Source organism: Chrysochloris asiatica, unplaced genomic scaffold (genome assembly GCF_000296735.1).
Source record: "Chrysochloris asiatica unplaced genomic scaffold, ChrAsi1.0 scaffold00067, whole genome shotgun sequence".
NCBI classification, from domain to species: Eukaryota; Metazoa; Chordata; class Mammalia; order Afrosoricida; family Chrysochloridae; genus Chrysochloris; species Chrysochloris asiatica.
In genome coordinates this window covers 8,768,552-8,785,209 of record NW_006408585.1, presented here as the reverse complement: position 1 = coordinate 8,785,209, position 16,658 = coordinate 8,768,552, and positions in this window count along the sequence as shown.

Here is a 16,658-nt window from a genome sequence, read left to right as displayed (position 1 = left end):
CAACCAAATGATATACCCTGCAAGCCTGCCCTCGGCTGCCAGCACACAGCCCCTCTCTATCCCTCAGTCGAGAGTCACCAGCCACTCCATCTCTCCTTGTTATCATCTCTGCCTCCATCTCTGGCATTGCTGCTTCTCTGGGTACAGTCCCACACTCTGCTCCTCTTCCTTGATAGTCCCAGGGACCTCTGCTCCTAGACTGCAAAATCAACCACTTCCCTCCTTTTGTTACAAAACATCTACCTTTACATTTCCAACCCTCACAATCAGTCCTGATAGCAATTATTCACTATTGAACCACAAGAGTCTTATCCCCATCTCCTTTCATCAGCCCTGTCCAGGCAGATTGGAAACCACTCAGTGGAGATTCTACCTTCCCCAGCACCCTCTGGAATTAGGCTTGCTGTTGAAAGCTTGTAATCCAGGCACTTCATGTCATTGTAGCCCCTGCCTCTTTGGGTAGCCAATGTCTAAGTTGCCCATCCCTGTTACACTGTGTATTGAGGGGGTGGGAATGATCCTTGCCATAAAGATTTGTTCTCTCTTTTGAGCTACTATATCTATAAGTATAGGTCAAGTTCATCAAATTTTAGCAGATTACTCATTTTTTCCTTTTCTTTCTTATTCTAGTTGAGTTCTGATCATCCAGCCACTGAAACTAGATCAAGTGGGTACTATTTGCAAGTATGGGTATTCTTGTGCATCCCCCACACTTCCTATCAGCTGAACGCTTCACTCTCCACTCTAGTCCTCTGTGGCCATGTCACTGTCTCTGGGCCCAGGAGTCCCCAGGTCTTGCCATACTGCTGGCCAACCAGGTTCACAGGAGTTTGTTTTTTTAACGTGGTTGGACTTAGCTCACATCATTGCTGTTCCCCACCACCACCACCACCACCACCACCTTTTCGGATCTTCAGTCTTAATCTTGGAAGGGGGTTTGCCCTGAGGGGACCTGACCACTTGCTTTGATGGCTCCTGGGCAAACAACTTGCTTGTTCTTGTAGTAGTCAGTTGGACTGCCACTATTGTTTTAAATTTTTCCTGCCAGTCTGTCTTTCATGAAATATCTTCTGTTCTAACTGCTCCAGGCTTGTCTGTTGTCCTTTTAAGTGGGAATTTCCCATCTCAGAAGATTCTGGAAGGGATTCAGGATTCCACCTCTGGTTTTATGCAATGCAGAGGCTCGGCAGGAAGCCTCCTTCACTGGCTTTAAAGTATTCCAATCAGTTATAAGCTGAAGACGGATTTACAAGCTTTCTATGGTGATGTTTCTGGCTATTACTTTCTCTCCCCCTCAAGTGTCCATTTTACAATGGTAGGCAAGGGAAACCAAGATTCAAAAGACAGCCAAGCATCTTAACATTATTTCCCCTCTTTTACCCATTCAAACCATGCCTCAATCCCTGTATCCCAGAGCCCTGCTGTTCCAAGGTTGTGCATACATCATTATTTACCTCTGTCTCACTTAGTCCATTCAAACTTGCCTAACTGCTCTCCCGTCTGCTTTGTTCTTCCATTCCCCTCTCCCTTCTTGTGTAGTGCACACAGCCCCCACCCAGCATCCAGGCTATCCTGTGTCTATTCCCTACCCTGTGTTCCACTTTCCCTTCCCTCCCCTCAACCCACCCCATACATTCCCGATAACCAGCAAAGAATTTCAACACCCTCCCCCCTTTTAGTGTGGTTCTTTTTCTTAATCTTTTACAATAATGGTCTAATGCAGTATTTCTCCTTTTGTGGCTTGCTAATTTCACTCAGTATAATGTCCTCAAGATTCAGCACTGGCTTGCAGCTTCCTTGTTACTCTTCAAGGTAGCATGATATTCCATTGTGCATATGTACCACAGTTTGTTTTTCCATTCTTCCATTGATGGGCCCTTAGGCTGTCTCCATCTTTTTGCTTTTGTAAATAGTGCTGCTGTGAACATTGGTGTGCATATATCTACTTATGGCTCATATTTCTTGTGGGTAAATACCAAGTAGAGGAATTGCTGGATCATAAAGAGAAATTTGTAAGGCCAATGACTTCTCCATTGCCAATAACCTTTTTAAACAACATAAAAGACAATTATACACATGGACCTCACCAGATAGAATACATAGAAATCAAATGGACTACATCTATGGAACAAGACAGTGGAAAAGCTCTGTATCATCAGCCAAAACAAGGCCAGGGGCAGACTGTGAAACAGACCATCAATTGCTCATATGCAAGTTCAGGATGAAGATAGCGACAATTAAAAATAATTCCATGAGAGCCATATATGACCTTGAATATATCCCACCTGAATTAAAGGAATAGTTTTTATCTCAATAGCAAAGGGCAGCTCCAGAAGACAAAGTTAAATGTTACAATGAAATGTGAAAATACCTGGAGTTAGAAAACCAAAAGGAAAAAATGCTCAGCATTTCTCAACCTGAAAGAACTGAGGGGAAAAATCATGTCTTGAAATCCTGAAGCATTTATGGGCAAAATACTGAGTGATACAGAAAGCATAAAAAAAAAAAGGAAAGTATGCACAGAGTCACTGTATCCCAAAGAAATGGTCAATGTTCAATGATTTCAAGAGATAGCATATAATCAAGAACTGATGGTATCAGAGGAAGAAGTTCAAGCTGTAAAAAAACAAGGCTCCAGGAATTGATGGAAAACAAATTGAAAATTTTCAACAAAGTGATGCAGTACTGGAGGCACTCACTCATCTATGCCAAAACTTTGTAAGACAGCTACCTAGCCAACCAACTGTAAGCGATTCATGTTTGTGCCCATTCCAAAGAGAGGTGACCTAACAGAATATGGAAATCATTGATCAATATCATTAATATGATATGCAAGTAAAATTTAATAATTCAACAATGGCTGAAATATACCCGGATACAAAATTGCACATGCAGTATGATCTCAATTTTAGTGTTCAAAAGAAATATACTAAATGCTAACGGAACATAGTGCTGCATGGTACATACGACCTTTTTTTTTTTTTTTTTTTGGCTGGTGCTTTCCAGTTCTTTAAATGAACATACTTTGCTTATATAATTATGAATAAATTTTGTAACATGGTATAGTGTGAGAAGGAAAGTTATATTTTTATTCTGTAAGATAAACATTTTGATATGGTGAATTTGAGAGTTGCTTAGGGATTTGCAGGCAAATTTACATAAGGAATCTAAACATTTGGTGGGAGGTGAAGAACAAGAGTACCTCTGTCTAACAATGATTTATAGATACTGAAAGCTGCTGGAGATAATTATGGTGGATTTGATTAACTAGCAGTGGAAATGTATTTGAGATCTATGCAATAAAATCACTTGAGGGTAGAGAAAAGATGAGGTCACTAGGAAGATTTCTGCAGTTAGGGACCTTCACACAGCGAGTTAGGATACATTTAGCTGTGAGTGGCACAATGCCCAACTAGAGTTGGCTTAAGTAATAAGGATACTTATTACCTCCCATAATAAGTGCAGCGGCGAAATGGTTCCGGCTTTGATTCAGCAACACAACAAACCTAGGTTCGTTCCCATCTTTCTTCTCTTCATCCTCAGCATGCTGACAGTATCTCCTCTACAGTCTGATGGCTGCAGGAGGGACAGTCATCGCATAGAACCATGGTCACAGTCAACAGCTATAAAACTTGGTTACTCCCATGCATCTCTTCTTACTTTCTGAAAACTCCTGGTACCGCAATAGTCCCAATTGGTCGGAGTTATGTTGAGTAGGCAGCAAACTGTCTGCATTGATGTGCTGAATGTCATAGTTGTTGTTGTGTTGTTGAGTCAGTTCTGACACACAGCAACCCTAAATAGGGTTTTTGAAGAGTAGCTGGTGAGTTTGAACTGCCAATTTTGTTGTTAGCAGTCCAGTGCTTATCTTACAGTGCCCCACCAGGACCCAGAATGACACAGTAGATAGTAAAATTGGGCCCGGTCCCTTGGCAGAACTGTGCATATCAAAGAGCAACATTGGAAGTCCCAGCCAGACTTGACATGGTGATGAAATCAGTGAGGGTGAATGCCAGGGACCAACCTTCCAGACGGAAGAAACCATCCCTCATACAAGGTGTCACAAAGAGATTGTCCAGGTGGGTTTTAATTGGTTTAATGGAAACACCTAAAAGAAATATAATAATACATCACACTGATAAAGTAGGACAAGATGATTAGTATTTTTGTTTTTTAATAGAGGGTAAAATTATCCAAGAGACCATATTAGCAAGGCAATGTGCTAAGATAAAATATTAAATAAAACTAATGAACCAAGCAGTTTTCATAGAGTCAGTTCTAACTCATGGTGACCCCCTGTGTATCAGAGTAAAACTTCTGCATATGGTTGGTTTTCTGAAACTGGATTGCCAGGTCTCGATTCTGAAGTGTCTCTGGGTAGCATCCAACCTTCAAGCCTCTAGTTAGAAACCAAATGTTTTGACCATGTTTACCACCCAAGGAAAAAAACAAACAAGATGATATAAAATAAAGAATAATCAGTTTAATAGGTAAATAAGACAGTTAAAAAGCGACTGAGAAAAAATATAGAGAAGGTAAAGCAATACTAAATGTTACATATATAAAGAATTAAAATCACTTTAAAATGATTTTTTTTAAAGAAAATATAAGAATAAAAACGATCAAATACAGTGAATAGGACAAATTCAATTAAATGAGCATACCTTAAAAACAAGCAAAAAAAAAAATTGAAGAAATCGTCTCAGAAAGTTTGGGATTTATGACTAGTTGATGGCCCCTTGGGTTGTCATCGTTACAGAACACCAAGCAGCATCTTTAATGTCTTACATAAGCCTGACATTGAAGTGAGAGTGTCCCTGTAGCCTTATGATGAAGATGGGTGTGTTCAGACTTTTTGCCAACTGACTGTGGCTCAGCTCCAACTGTGAAAATGCAAAGCCTTGGCCTTACTCTTGCTCAGGCAGATCAACAAGTCTACATTTGTTCTTACTGCTTTAATAAATACATCATTTTCAGTTAAAAAAAGACACAGCAGACTGAATCCTGTGCAAATTACATCCACATCTAAGGAATCCCAACTGGTTAGTCCACAAAGGGTAGCTATCCAATTTGCAAGCACAGAATCTGAAAACAAATCAAGAGTAGTGGTATATGTCAAATTCCAAATGATCATTGCTATCTGCTCTTCATATTCCTTCTAGGATCTAACAGCATCCTGTGAAGGCTTTCAGTTAGAAATTCTGCTTTGGTTTTCACTTTTGTTGGTTTATGGTCCCGTATTGTTGGTTTATGGCCCCATATTAATCAGTTGCAAAAGCTGCTGTTTCTAGATAGTAAAAGCTGAGTGATGAGCCTCTGAGCTTGGTGATGATTACTTATGGCTAGTCTTGATGGAGTTGTGGTATGGCACTGTAGGGTAAGCACTGGACCACTAGCCTCAACATTCGTGGTTTGAACCCACCAGTCGCTCCTTGGAAACCCTATACAAGGTTGCTATGAGTCGGAACTGACTCAATGACACTTGAACAACATTCTTTTTCTTTTTAAGCAACATTCTTGATGGTGGATATTTTCTAAAGTCCAAGTCTTGTGATAGGCTGGAACCAGTTTATGTTCAGTGCTTTCATGTCAGTTTCAACTCACAGGGACCCTGTACAGGGTTTCCAAGGAGTTGGCTGGTGGTTTGAACCACCAACCTTGCAGTTAGCAGTCCAGTGCGTATCCTACAGCATAACACCAGGACTCCCACTGAAGTTTAGAACTCATTGTTGTTAAGTGCCATCGAGTCAGTTCCAACCCTGTGTAGGGTTTCCAAGGAGCAGCTGGTGAGTTTGAACCACCTACCTTGCAGTTCAAACCAACTTTGCAGTCCAGTACATTAACCCACAGTGTCACACCAGGACTCCTTAGAACTCATTAAATAAGTATTAAGTGAAAATTATATTTTTGTTACACAATATATGTTAAATTTCTAAGTTAGGAAATGCAGATAAATATGAAGAATAAGATTTAAATAATATTTCAAAATGACTACCTAAAGACAAAGGAGGCCTGGTAGCACTGTGGGTTAGGCACTGGGCAATTCAAACTCATCAGACACTCCCCTCAGCAAAGATGAGGCTGTCTGCTCCTGTCAATGTGTGCTCCTGTCAATGTGTGCAGTCTCAGAAACCCTATACAAGGTCCTATGCATCAGAACTGACTCCCTAGCAGTGGGTTTGGGTTTTGGATTTATCTAAAGATGAATTCTGTGATTCTGGGTATGGATGTATACGGTTTTTTCATTGTTCAATATTCAACAGGTCTTTCTCTGCTTTGCTCCTCCTCATGTAGGGAAGATTATTTTTAACTGTCAAGTGAATCCCTGACTCATGACAACCCTATGTGTCACACAGTAGAACTGCTCCATAAGGTTTTCTTCACTGCAATCTTTATAGAAGCAAGTTGCCAGGCCTTTCTTCTGCAGAACCACTGTGTAGGTTCAAACCGTCAGTCTTTAGGTTAGCAGCTGACTGCCAAAAAAATCCCTTCCTTTCATGGTTTACATTCTAGGCTCTTTCATACAAATAAAATCGTTCTGTACTGACAACTTTATTATTTTAAATCATGCATTGCATGTATTTTGTGCTAAATATGGTGGTAGTTAGTGGTGGTAGCTCTGGTAGCGTAGTGGTTATGAATCAGGCTGCGAAACTTAGCCAACAGTTCGAAACTACCAGCGGCTCCGTGGGAGAAAGATGAGGCATTCTGCTCCCGTAAAGATTTACAGCCTCGGAAACCCTGTACAGGGTCACTATGGGTCGGAACCGACTAGACGGCACTTAACAACAACAATGTGCCGTGGAGTTGGTTCTGGCTCATAACGATCCTACATAGAGTTTCTGAGGCTATAAATCTTTACGGGAGCAGAAAGCCTTACCCTTACTCCTGTGGAACAGCTGGTAGTTTTGAACTGCTGGCTTTAAGGTTAGCAGCCCAGCTTGTAACCACTACACTACCAGAGCTCCTTATAAATATACACCTATGCAATAATTTTAAATGACTATTTAGTAGCACAACTTTTGAATATCCCATACTTTTTTATCCAATTCCATAATTACAGTTACTGGTGTTTTTCACTATTATTAAACATTTTTGAACATTGGTTATTTAATTATATCTATAAGATAAACCTTACAGTGATTTGGATACACAGACCTATATCCAAATCAATCCATTGTCGTTGTTAAGTGCCACTGAGTCAGTTCTACCTCATAGCAACCCTGCATAGGGTTTCCAAGGAGAGGCTGGTGGATTTTAACTGCTGACCTTGCGGTCCAGCACATGATCCTGTAGTGCTATTACTATCTTCATACTTCCTTGTATAGATAGTCCATCATTTTCTTAAAGCAGTTCCCTATTAACTGTTATTATAATCAGTGACAATAATATTTTTTGTGCGTGCACCTAAGCACATTTATATGAACATTCGTTTGTTTATTTAGCTATACTTTAAGGTAGAAATATAAGCATGGTATAAAAGTTGTAAGTAGAAAATCATATTAAATGAAAAGTATAAATTGTATCCCATCCTTTTCCTCTACCCACAGTTCAATCCTCAGAGGCAAACTAGACATTTTCTGTGCATTCATTTCTCATGAATCCTTCCATATATCCTGTATATACCACAAGATGTTTTTGGTCACACCACATCACACCATGGGTATTAGGATTATCTACTCTTCCCCCCAAGTCCTGGTGTGCCGCTGTGACCAGAAAGTCAGTTTGAACCACAAAGTTGGTGGAGCAAACTCACCAGCATCTCCTTGGCCTGTACAGGGTTGCTATAGGTCAGAACTGACTCGACGGCACTTAACAACACTCTTACCCCACCAAACCCACCTGATTTAGAACAGGGGTGGGTAATGTTTGACCCTGTCAAGACAACAGTGGAAGGGACTCATTCAAAATTAAATAATCTCGGAGCTTTTTTGATAGCATCATAAATTTACATTAAGTAATGTTACAAATATCCAAAGAGACCTTGGCAGAAAAAATGTTCCCCACCCTTGCTTTAGAAGATGCTGACTCCTTTCCTTAGCTCATTAGCTGGACCATGTATCAATTTAGGGATGGGACATTTGAGCTCAGCTTTTTATTTGGCTGGAAAAGAAATCTTCCCTATCCAAATCTCTCAAAAGAAATCTTCCCTATCCCAAATCTTTCCAAAATCCTCCCATTTCATCATGGTGTAAGCCAAAGGTCCTTTCAGGGTTCCACACAGCTTTACAATGTCCAACCCTGTTGTTACTGCTCGGATTTTGTCCCTCCTCTCCTCCCTCCTGCTCTGTCTGCTCCAGCTACTCTGGTTACCTTGTTGTCCCTTACACAGGTTAAAACAAATGGACAGTATTCCAACTTTAGGGCCTTTGCTCTTGCTATGACCATGGCCTGGAAAGTTCCTCCCCAGATTCTCTTAGCTCCCTTAACCCTCTTTCAATGAGGTGTTCGCGAATCCCCCATTTTAAATGTCAGTCCCCAGCTTCATACTATCCCATCTCTCTCCTTGGTTCTCGTCATCTGAGAGTGTATCTGTCTTGCCCATTTGTTTGTCTCTTATTTGAATCCCACCACCAGAACGTAAGCTTACAATGTCTGACTCTCTTATTGCTCTGATTTTATCCCTCACACTCTCCCTCCTGCTGTTTCTGCTCCAGCTACTCTGGCCAAAGTGAGAACTTTAAATCTGTTTTCCCAGTTCTAGAGCAAGTCTTACTGTATAATAGGTGCTCAATTTATAATATTTAATTAGTGAGTGAATAGTGACTGTCTTAGTTATCTAATGGTGCTGTCACAGAAACATCATAAAGGGCTGGCTTTAACAAATAGAAATTTATTCTCTCCCAGTTTAGTAGACTAGAAGTCCGAATTCAGAGCACTCATTCTGAAAGAAGAGTCTTGTTGTTGGGTTTAGGGAAAAGACCTTTTCTTCTTTTATCATCTGTAGGTCCAATATTCCTTGGAGTTCTTCACACATCTTTGTATCAATATTCTCTTGAATCTAGGACCTTCACAGTGCAGGGATTCCATGTCCAAAGGACACAGTCCACTCCTGGCTCTTCTATCTTGATGGTATGTCTTTCTCTGCACCAGCCTCTCTCCTTTTATCTCTTGTAAGACAAAAGGTGTTACATGCCACACCCCTGGGAATCTTCCTGGGATCAGGATGATGATGTGGTTAAGGGTGGTATGTTGTTGTTGTTGTTAACTACCGTGGAGTTGCTTCTGACTCATAGTGACCTTGTACAGTGTTTCCAAGGCTGCAAATCTTTATGGGAGCAGAAAGCCTCATCTTTCTCCCATGGAACAGCTGGTAGTTTCAAACTTTCAACCTTGAGGTTAGCAGCCCAATTTGTAATCACTATGCTGCCAGAGGTCCTCCTTAATCCTCTTATTGGTTTATCATATTAAACCACACCATAGGAGTCAACTACATCTCAACTGCCAAACCACTGAGCATCTTCCTCCAGTCAAGTTGATGCAAAACCCTAACTATCACAGTCCACCCCTTGTCACCTGTACATATCTCCTTAAAGCAGACCTCCAAGAAGAAAACAAAAACATTTAATAAAGCAAGTTGTTCCTATCAAAATGTTCTGATACGTTCCGGTCTCAGAGTAAAGTCTTGGATTATGCCAACTGTTAATACAAATCTCATCTTACCCACCTCCTCTCCATTGATACACTAAGGGAAACTGTGCTTTGTATTCCTTTATAGAAAATAAAAATGGCTAAAACTCAATTTAGTAAGAAACTATCAATCATTTTAATAAAGAACTGCATTTCTCCTTTTATGAAATGGATTAAACCTGTGCTACTAATTTCCCAACTGACCATACATGATTCAAGTTAAAAGTCTTGGTCTAGGCCTTTCTGAGGTTACTGCTGCGCCTGCCACCCACTCTAGGGATGGTCTTGGACAAGTCACCCAAGCTTTCTGAAAAACGTCTCTATTGTTTGTAAAATAGAATTGTTGAGTAAATGCCTTCTGAGGCTACTTTCAGGCCATAAGTAAATCAGCACTGCTCATCTTATGGTAAGTTAAATAATTAGAGGCAAATTCCGTAAGAGGAAGTAAATGGTATCAGATGAAAGGATGGTTCTGAGAGAGATCTATGCAGGCATGGAAAGGCCAGAAAGAAGATGTGTGAGGCATGTGGTCCCAGAGTGCCCAGGACAGACCATTAAAAGAATTTTAAAAAATCAAAACTAGTTGCTGTCAAATGATTGTTGTTGTTCAAGTGCCGTTGAGTCGGTTCCAACTCCTAGAAAGCTTGTATAGAGTTTCTGAGGAGCCAAGACACCCCGTATGCTTTAGAATAAAACTGGGCCCCACTAGGTTTTCAAAGTCTGTGAACTTTCGGTAGTACATAGCCAGCCAGGACTTTCTTTTGAAGGGCCTGTGAGTAGTTTCAATTGCCAACATTTCAGTTAGTAGCTAAAAACTTTAGTCAAGCTGAAGTGGCTTTTTGTTTCCCTTTCTCCTTGGTCCACATTCATGCATAGCTCTAAAAAGAGGGAAAGGACAACTTAGGGAAAGAAGGAATCAAAATACTGTTAGTCAGGAGTAGGCCCTAAAAGAGAAGAAAGATGGTGCTTGATGCTTAATAGAAAATTGGGATTTCTCAGGGTAATGTAGCTCTTAGGTCAATATAAAATCCTTGCAGCCTGGAGCGAGTCCAAGGAGAGAAACTTCCAGGAAACAACGATCCTTTACTGTTAGCCCAGAACTGTTCCTGAACTTAACTCCACAGGAAGGAAGGCCATGAGCAATGGAGAAGAGCTTGAGTCCTCACTAACTCTCTCTGTGTTTTGTTGTGTCTTCCATTAACCCACTTAATAGTGATCAAATTTTGGAGGGTCATCAGGGATGTTGCTGGCTTCTCAGGGAACTCTGTCTATCTTTCAAGGGACTGTTTATCACCTTTCTCCTTCTACAAATTCATCTAGAAACAAAGATGGGAAACACTGCATCTCAAACTTCTTTTGCTGTGATCCTCAGAAGAGTCAAAAGAGATGAAAATAGTCAATTGTCAGTTACAAGATCATATTACGAATAAGCAGGATTCAGTTTATTCTATTGCCTCTCTCAAAGCTCAGTAATTTTGCCCAGGTGAGGATTTTAAACAGATTCATAAAACTCATGCTGAATTATTAGAGTTCAACTAAGACATTCCAGCAATTTAGAATGCTCAAAGTCTGTCTGAATGTGATTCAACTTTTAAAAATGAGAACATTCTTAAGCTCACAGAAAACATGAACACTAACATACATATTTGTTGATTCCACAAGAAAAACAAATTCCCAAGGCATATGCCAAGTGTAATTCTTCTGCCCTTTTCTAATAATTTCTTTCTTATCCTAATCAGGAATGCAGTTTGGGCACAACATACCTGCATAACCCTCTAACCCTTTTATAACCATTAACTGATTAACCCTTTTATAACCATTAACTGATTAATAAGAAACAACAAAACACTAGGAGAAGCTGGTTCCTAGTGAAGCCTGAATCTCTTCTCATCCATCTTCTTCCTTCCTTGACTTCCTGGTTGATTCGGAAGTCAAGTTCCTCAGGTGTCCTCCTTTGGGTTACCACAAATATTGTATTATATTGTTTTCCTACAAAGCAAAATATACTTCCCTGGCTTTAATCTGACCAATACAACAATTTACTATCAAAACATAAATCTCCTGTTAAGTGCTATCAAGTCAGCTTTGATTTATAGCAATCCTGGATTAAGTGTCTAAGGAGCAGCTGGTGGGTTTGAACTGCTTACTTTGTGGTTCACAGTCCAGTGCTTGATCCTACAGTGCCACACCAGGAGTCTAATAGCATTTTAAAATTCAACTCTGATATTATAATACATCAGCTGCAAGGTACTTGATACATGCGATGTGATATGTAAATATCATTAAATTATATAATTTATATAAATGATAAGGCAATTTTTTTCATGTTTATTAACTTGAAACATGACTTACTTGACTATGATTTGGGTGAAGGCCATAAAAGAAGTCTTCTTTTGTCTCCTTATCATTGCAAATAGTTCTGACCAACACTAAGGGGCAAAGATGCTGAAAGAATCCGTGATAGATAAATGACTTCATAATAAACCTTCAGAGACTTCGACTCTTACGATACAAGTTTGTAAATAAAAAATCAAATTACAGGATGGACACCTTGATAGTGTTTGCAAATGTAACTGTATTTTGTTCAATGGGTCTCTCTAAGCCATAAATTATATAATCTATTGATGCCAGTTAAGGCTTTACACTGCCAGCTGGTCTTTGTCTAACTTACCTTATCATGCAAGCAGCAAGCCTTGGGGGCTGTGTACACACAGTTTCCTAGGCTAGGACTGGAGGTTTATGGGCAGAATCTTGAGCAGAGCAGAATTAGAGTCTGATATCCAGGCCAGGGCAAACTCAGAACAGGGATGGAGGTTAAAGTGTCAACTCCTAGGGGACTGGTCTTAAATCAAGTGCTGTTGTTGTTAAGTACCCCATAACAACCCTGTATAGGTTTTCTGAGGAGCAGCTTGTGAGCTTGAACTTACGATTTTGCAGTTCAAGCCAACTTTGCAGTCTAGTGCATTAACCAAAAGAAAATAAGAAAGGACAAGAGAGAAAATATGAGATGACAGAACTAAGTGAGCGATCCTGAGCATATGTTCAGGGATAAGATGATCCCAAAGAAAATTGTTGTTGTGAAGTGCCGTCGAGTCAGTTCTGACCCAGAACGACCCTATGTAGGGCTTCCAAGGAGCTGCTGTTGAGCTTGAATTGCTGACCTTGCAGTTCAAATGACTTTGCAGTACGGTGCATTAACCCACAGCACCACATCAGGAATAAAGGAGCAGAAAAGAACAGTAAACTAGTGAAGCAACCAAAAACCAAGTGGATTACAACTCATAGCAACCCTGGGTAGGGTTTCTGAGCAGACAGCCCCAACTATCTCCTGAGGAATGGCTGATGGGTTCTCACTACCCACCTTGCAGTTAGCAGGCATGTGCTTAACCCTCTGTGCCACTGGGGTCCTTGAGTGGGGCAACTGTTTAAATGTTTCTGTTTGTTATACAACTGCTAATATTGTATCTTTTGGTTCTAATACATTTTAGAAAACATGTTTATCTTTGAAAGACCTTCTTTTTCATTATGATTGGATCGCTTTTGTTTCTGAGATAACCACCCTTTATTTACATGCCTTTAGCGGATTGGATTTATATGAAAAGAATTTATTACACTTTTACCATCATAAAGACTATTGAGTCTGAAAACTGCACAATAGGTATATTTTAATAATCTTGAAGTAAGATGGGCTATCACAACAATAGTTTGATAGAGGATATGAAATAAAGGATAAAGACAAAAGGACTTGGCAGATAAAGGTCAAACCCCTTTCTAATAAATTCTCTTTATATGAATAATCCCTCCCTGCATGCCTCCCTCTCCTCTTGCAACTGTGATCACTGATTATGGAAATAAGATACAGTCACACCTCTTAAGCTAAAATATCTCTGCTTGATCACACATGATACCCAAAAAGCATGTAATATCAAAACATTAAGCTCAAATAATGAACTTTGTATCATGTACCTTATATGACTTTTCCAAATGATGTTTTAAATTCCTTCCTAAAGTGAAGACAAGGAGAGAAATAAAGCCTAAGACATTAAGTTCTTCCCATAAATATCTTTGAATCAAAATTAATATGCCTAAACCAATTTTTCCTTGAAGACATTTTCCCATTCTAAAACAGTACAGCACTAGTTTTGGTAGCCACAATATATAACAATCCTCACATTAAGCTGGGATCTATATCTGTACCTATTTCTATATATCATCTATACTTCTTTCTTCCTTTCATTTTATCTGTCTATATTGTCAGAGGGTGTGTTTGAATCAGAATTAATATCACCAAAGAGAGGATGTGGGTTGGAGTTTCCATGGTTAAACTTCTCACCATCAACAAAGGGAGGGGATATGTAGATTATTATTTTTTTTTTAATGTTGTTACTATGGTGTTAAGTGCTGTAAGTCAGTTCTGACTCCTAGCTATCCCCTGTAGAGCAGAACAAAACAATGCCCAGACCAGTATCCTCCTCAGAATCATTGCTGTTTGAGCCCATTGTTGCAGCTCCTGTGTCAATTCATCTCCTTGAGAGTCTTCCTCTTTTTTGCTGCCTCTGTACTTTATCAAAAGGAGCTCTGGTGGCGTAGTGGTTACCAATTTGGCTGCGAACCTCAGGGTCAACAGTTCAAAACTACCAGCTGTTCCGCGGGAGAAAGAAGAGGCTTTCTGCTCCCATAAAGATTTCTAGCCTCGGAAACCCTGTACAGGGTCGCTATGAGTCGAAACCGACTCCACGGCACATGACAACAACAACTACTACTTTATCAAATATGCTACCCCTTTTCAAGGACAGATCCCTCCTGATAACATGTCCAAAGTACATGAGACTAAGTCTTGCCATTCTCACTTCTAAGGAGCAGTCTAGTTGTACTTTTTCTATGACAGATTTGTTCATTTCACAATATAGTCAGTATCTTCACTAACACCATAATTTAAAAGCATCAATTCTTCAGTCTTCCTTATTCATAGCTTTCACATGATTAAGAGACAATCATAAATACCATTGCTGTGTCCGGCACACCTTAATCTTCAAATAACATCTTTGTTTATAACATTTTAAAGAGACCTTTTGCAGCATGTTTGCCCAGTGCAATACACCACTTGATTTCTTGGCTGCTATTTCCATGAGTATTGACTATGAATCCAAGTACAATGACACCCTTAACAACTTGAATTTTTTTCTCTATGTATTGCTTTTTGGTCTAGTTGTAGGCATATTTGTTTTCTTTATGTTGAGGTATTTATCTGTATTAAAGGTTACATTCTTTGATCTTCATCATCAAGTTCTTCACATCCTCTTCACTTTATGCAAGCAAGATTGTGTTATCTGCATATTGCAGGTTGTTAATGAGTTTTCCTCCAATCCTGATCCCATGTTTTTCTTCATATAATCCAGCTTCTTGTATTGTTTCCTCAACGTATAGGTTGAATAAATGTGGTGAAAGGATAATCCTGACATACACTTTCCTGATTTCAAACCATGTAGTAGTATTCCCCTGTTTTATTCCAATGACTGCTTCTTGGTCTATGTGCAGATTTTGCATGTGCACAATTAAGTTTTCTGGAATTATTCAATGTTATATATAATTTATTATAATCTGCACATTTAAATGTCTTCGTATAGTCAATAAAGCACAAGTAAACATCTTCCTGGTATTCTCTGCTTTCAGCCAAGGTTCATCTGACATTAACAATGATATCCTCTTTCCACATCCTTTTCTGAATTTGGCTTGAATTTCTGGCAGTTTCCTGATGTACTGATGCAACCATATTATTACTATCCTCAGCAAAATTTCATTTGCATATGATATTAATTATGTTGTTTGACAAGTTCCTCATTCTGTTGCATCATGTTTCTTTGAAATGAGCATTAACATGAATCTTTTCCAGTTGGTTGGCCAGGTAGCTGTCTTCCAAATTTCTTGGTATAGACAAGTGAGAGCATCCAGTGTTGCATTGATTATTTGAACCATCTTACTTGAAATTCTGTCAATTCCTAGAACCTTCTTTTTGTGAATGAGTTCAGTGTAGCTTGGACTTCTTCCTTCAGTAGCATAGGCTCTTGATTATATGGTATGTCCTAAAATGTTTGAATGTCTACCAATTATTTTCAATATAATGATTTTACATCCCTTCCATCTTCTTTTGATTCAACCTATGTTGTTCAATAGTTGTTGTTCAACAGCCCATGTTGCTACTGTTGGGTGTTGTTGAGTTGTTTCAAACTCACACCAACCCGGTATAGTGTTCTGAGGAGCGAATGATGGTTTTGAACTACCATCGTTGTGGTCATGTGATCTCCAATGTAATTTCTCTCACCAAGGACCTATTTTCCTCTCAGTCAGAAATACAAAGGATTTCCACAGAGCCCTTTCAAATGTGTCACAACATGGAAGAAAGGACAAACAATACAGGTTTTCTTCAGAAACCTTTTTCGTGGGTTACATTTCCACATTGAAATTTATTTATTAGTATGTTGTTGTTAGGTGCTATTGAGTCAGTACCAATTCATAGCGACCCTATGCACAACAGATTGAAACACTGCAAGGTCCTGTGCCAACCTCACAATTATTGCCACGCTTGAGTCCATTGCTGGCGCCATGGTGCCAATCCATCTCATTGAGTATCTCTTCTTCTCCAACCCTCCACTATATCAAGCATGATTTTCTTCTCCAGAGACTAATCCTTCCTGATAATATGTCTAAAGTATGAGAGATGAAGTCTGGCCATGTTGGCTTCCAAGGAGCATTCTGGCTGTACTTTTCCCAACACAGATTGGTTTGTTCTTTTGGCAGTCCATGGTACTTTTAATATTCTCCTTCAACACCATAACTCAAATGCATCAATTCTTCCAAGATCTTCCTAATTCACTATCTAACTTTCACATGCATATGAAGTAACTAAAATACCATGGCTTGGAGAAGGCACACTTTAGCCCTAAAACTGACATCTTTGCTCTTGAACACTTTAAAGGGGTCTTGTGCAGCAGACTTGCCTAATGCAGTATGTCGTTTGATTTCTTGAC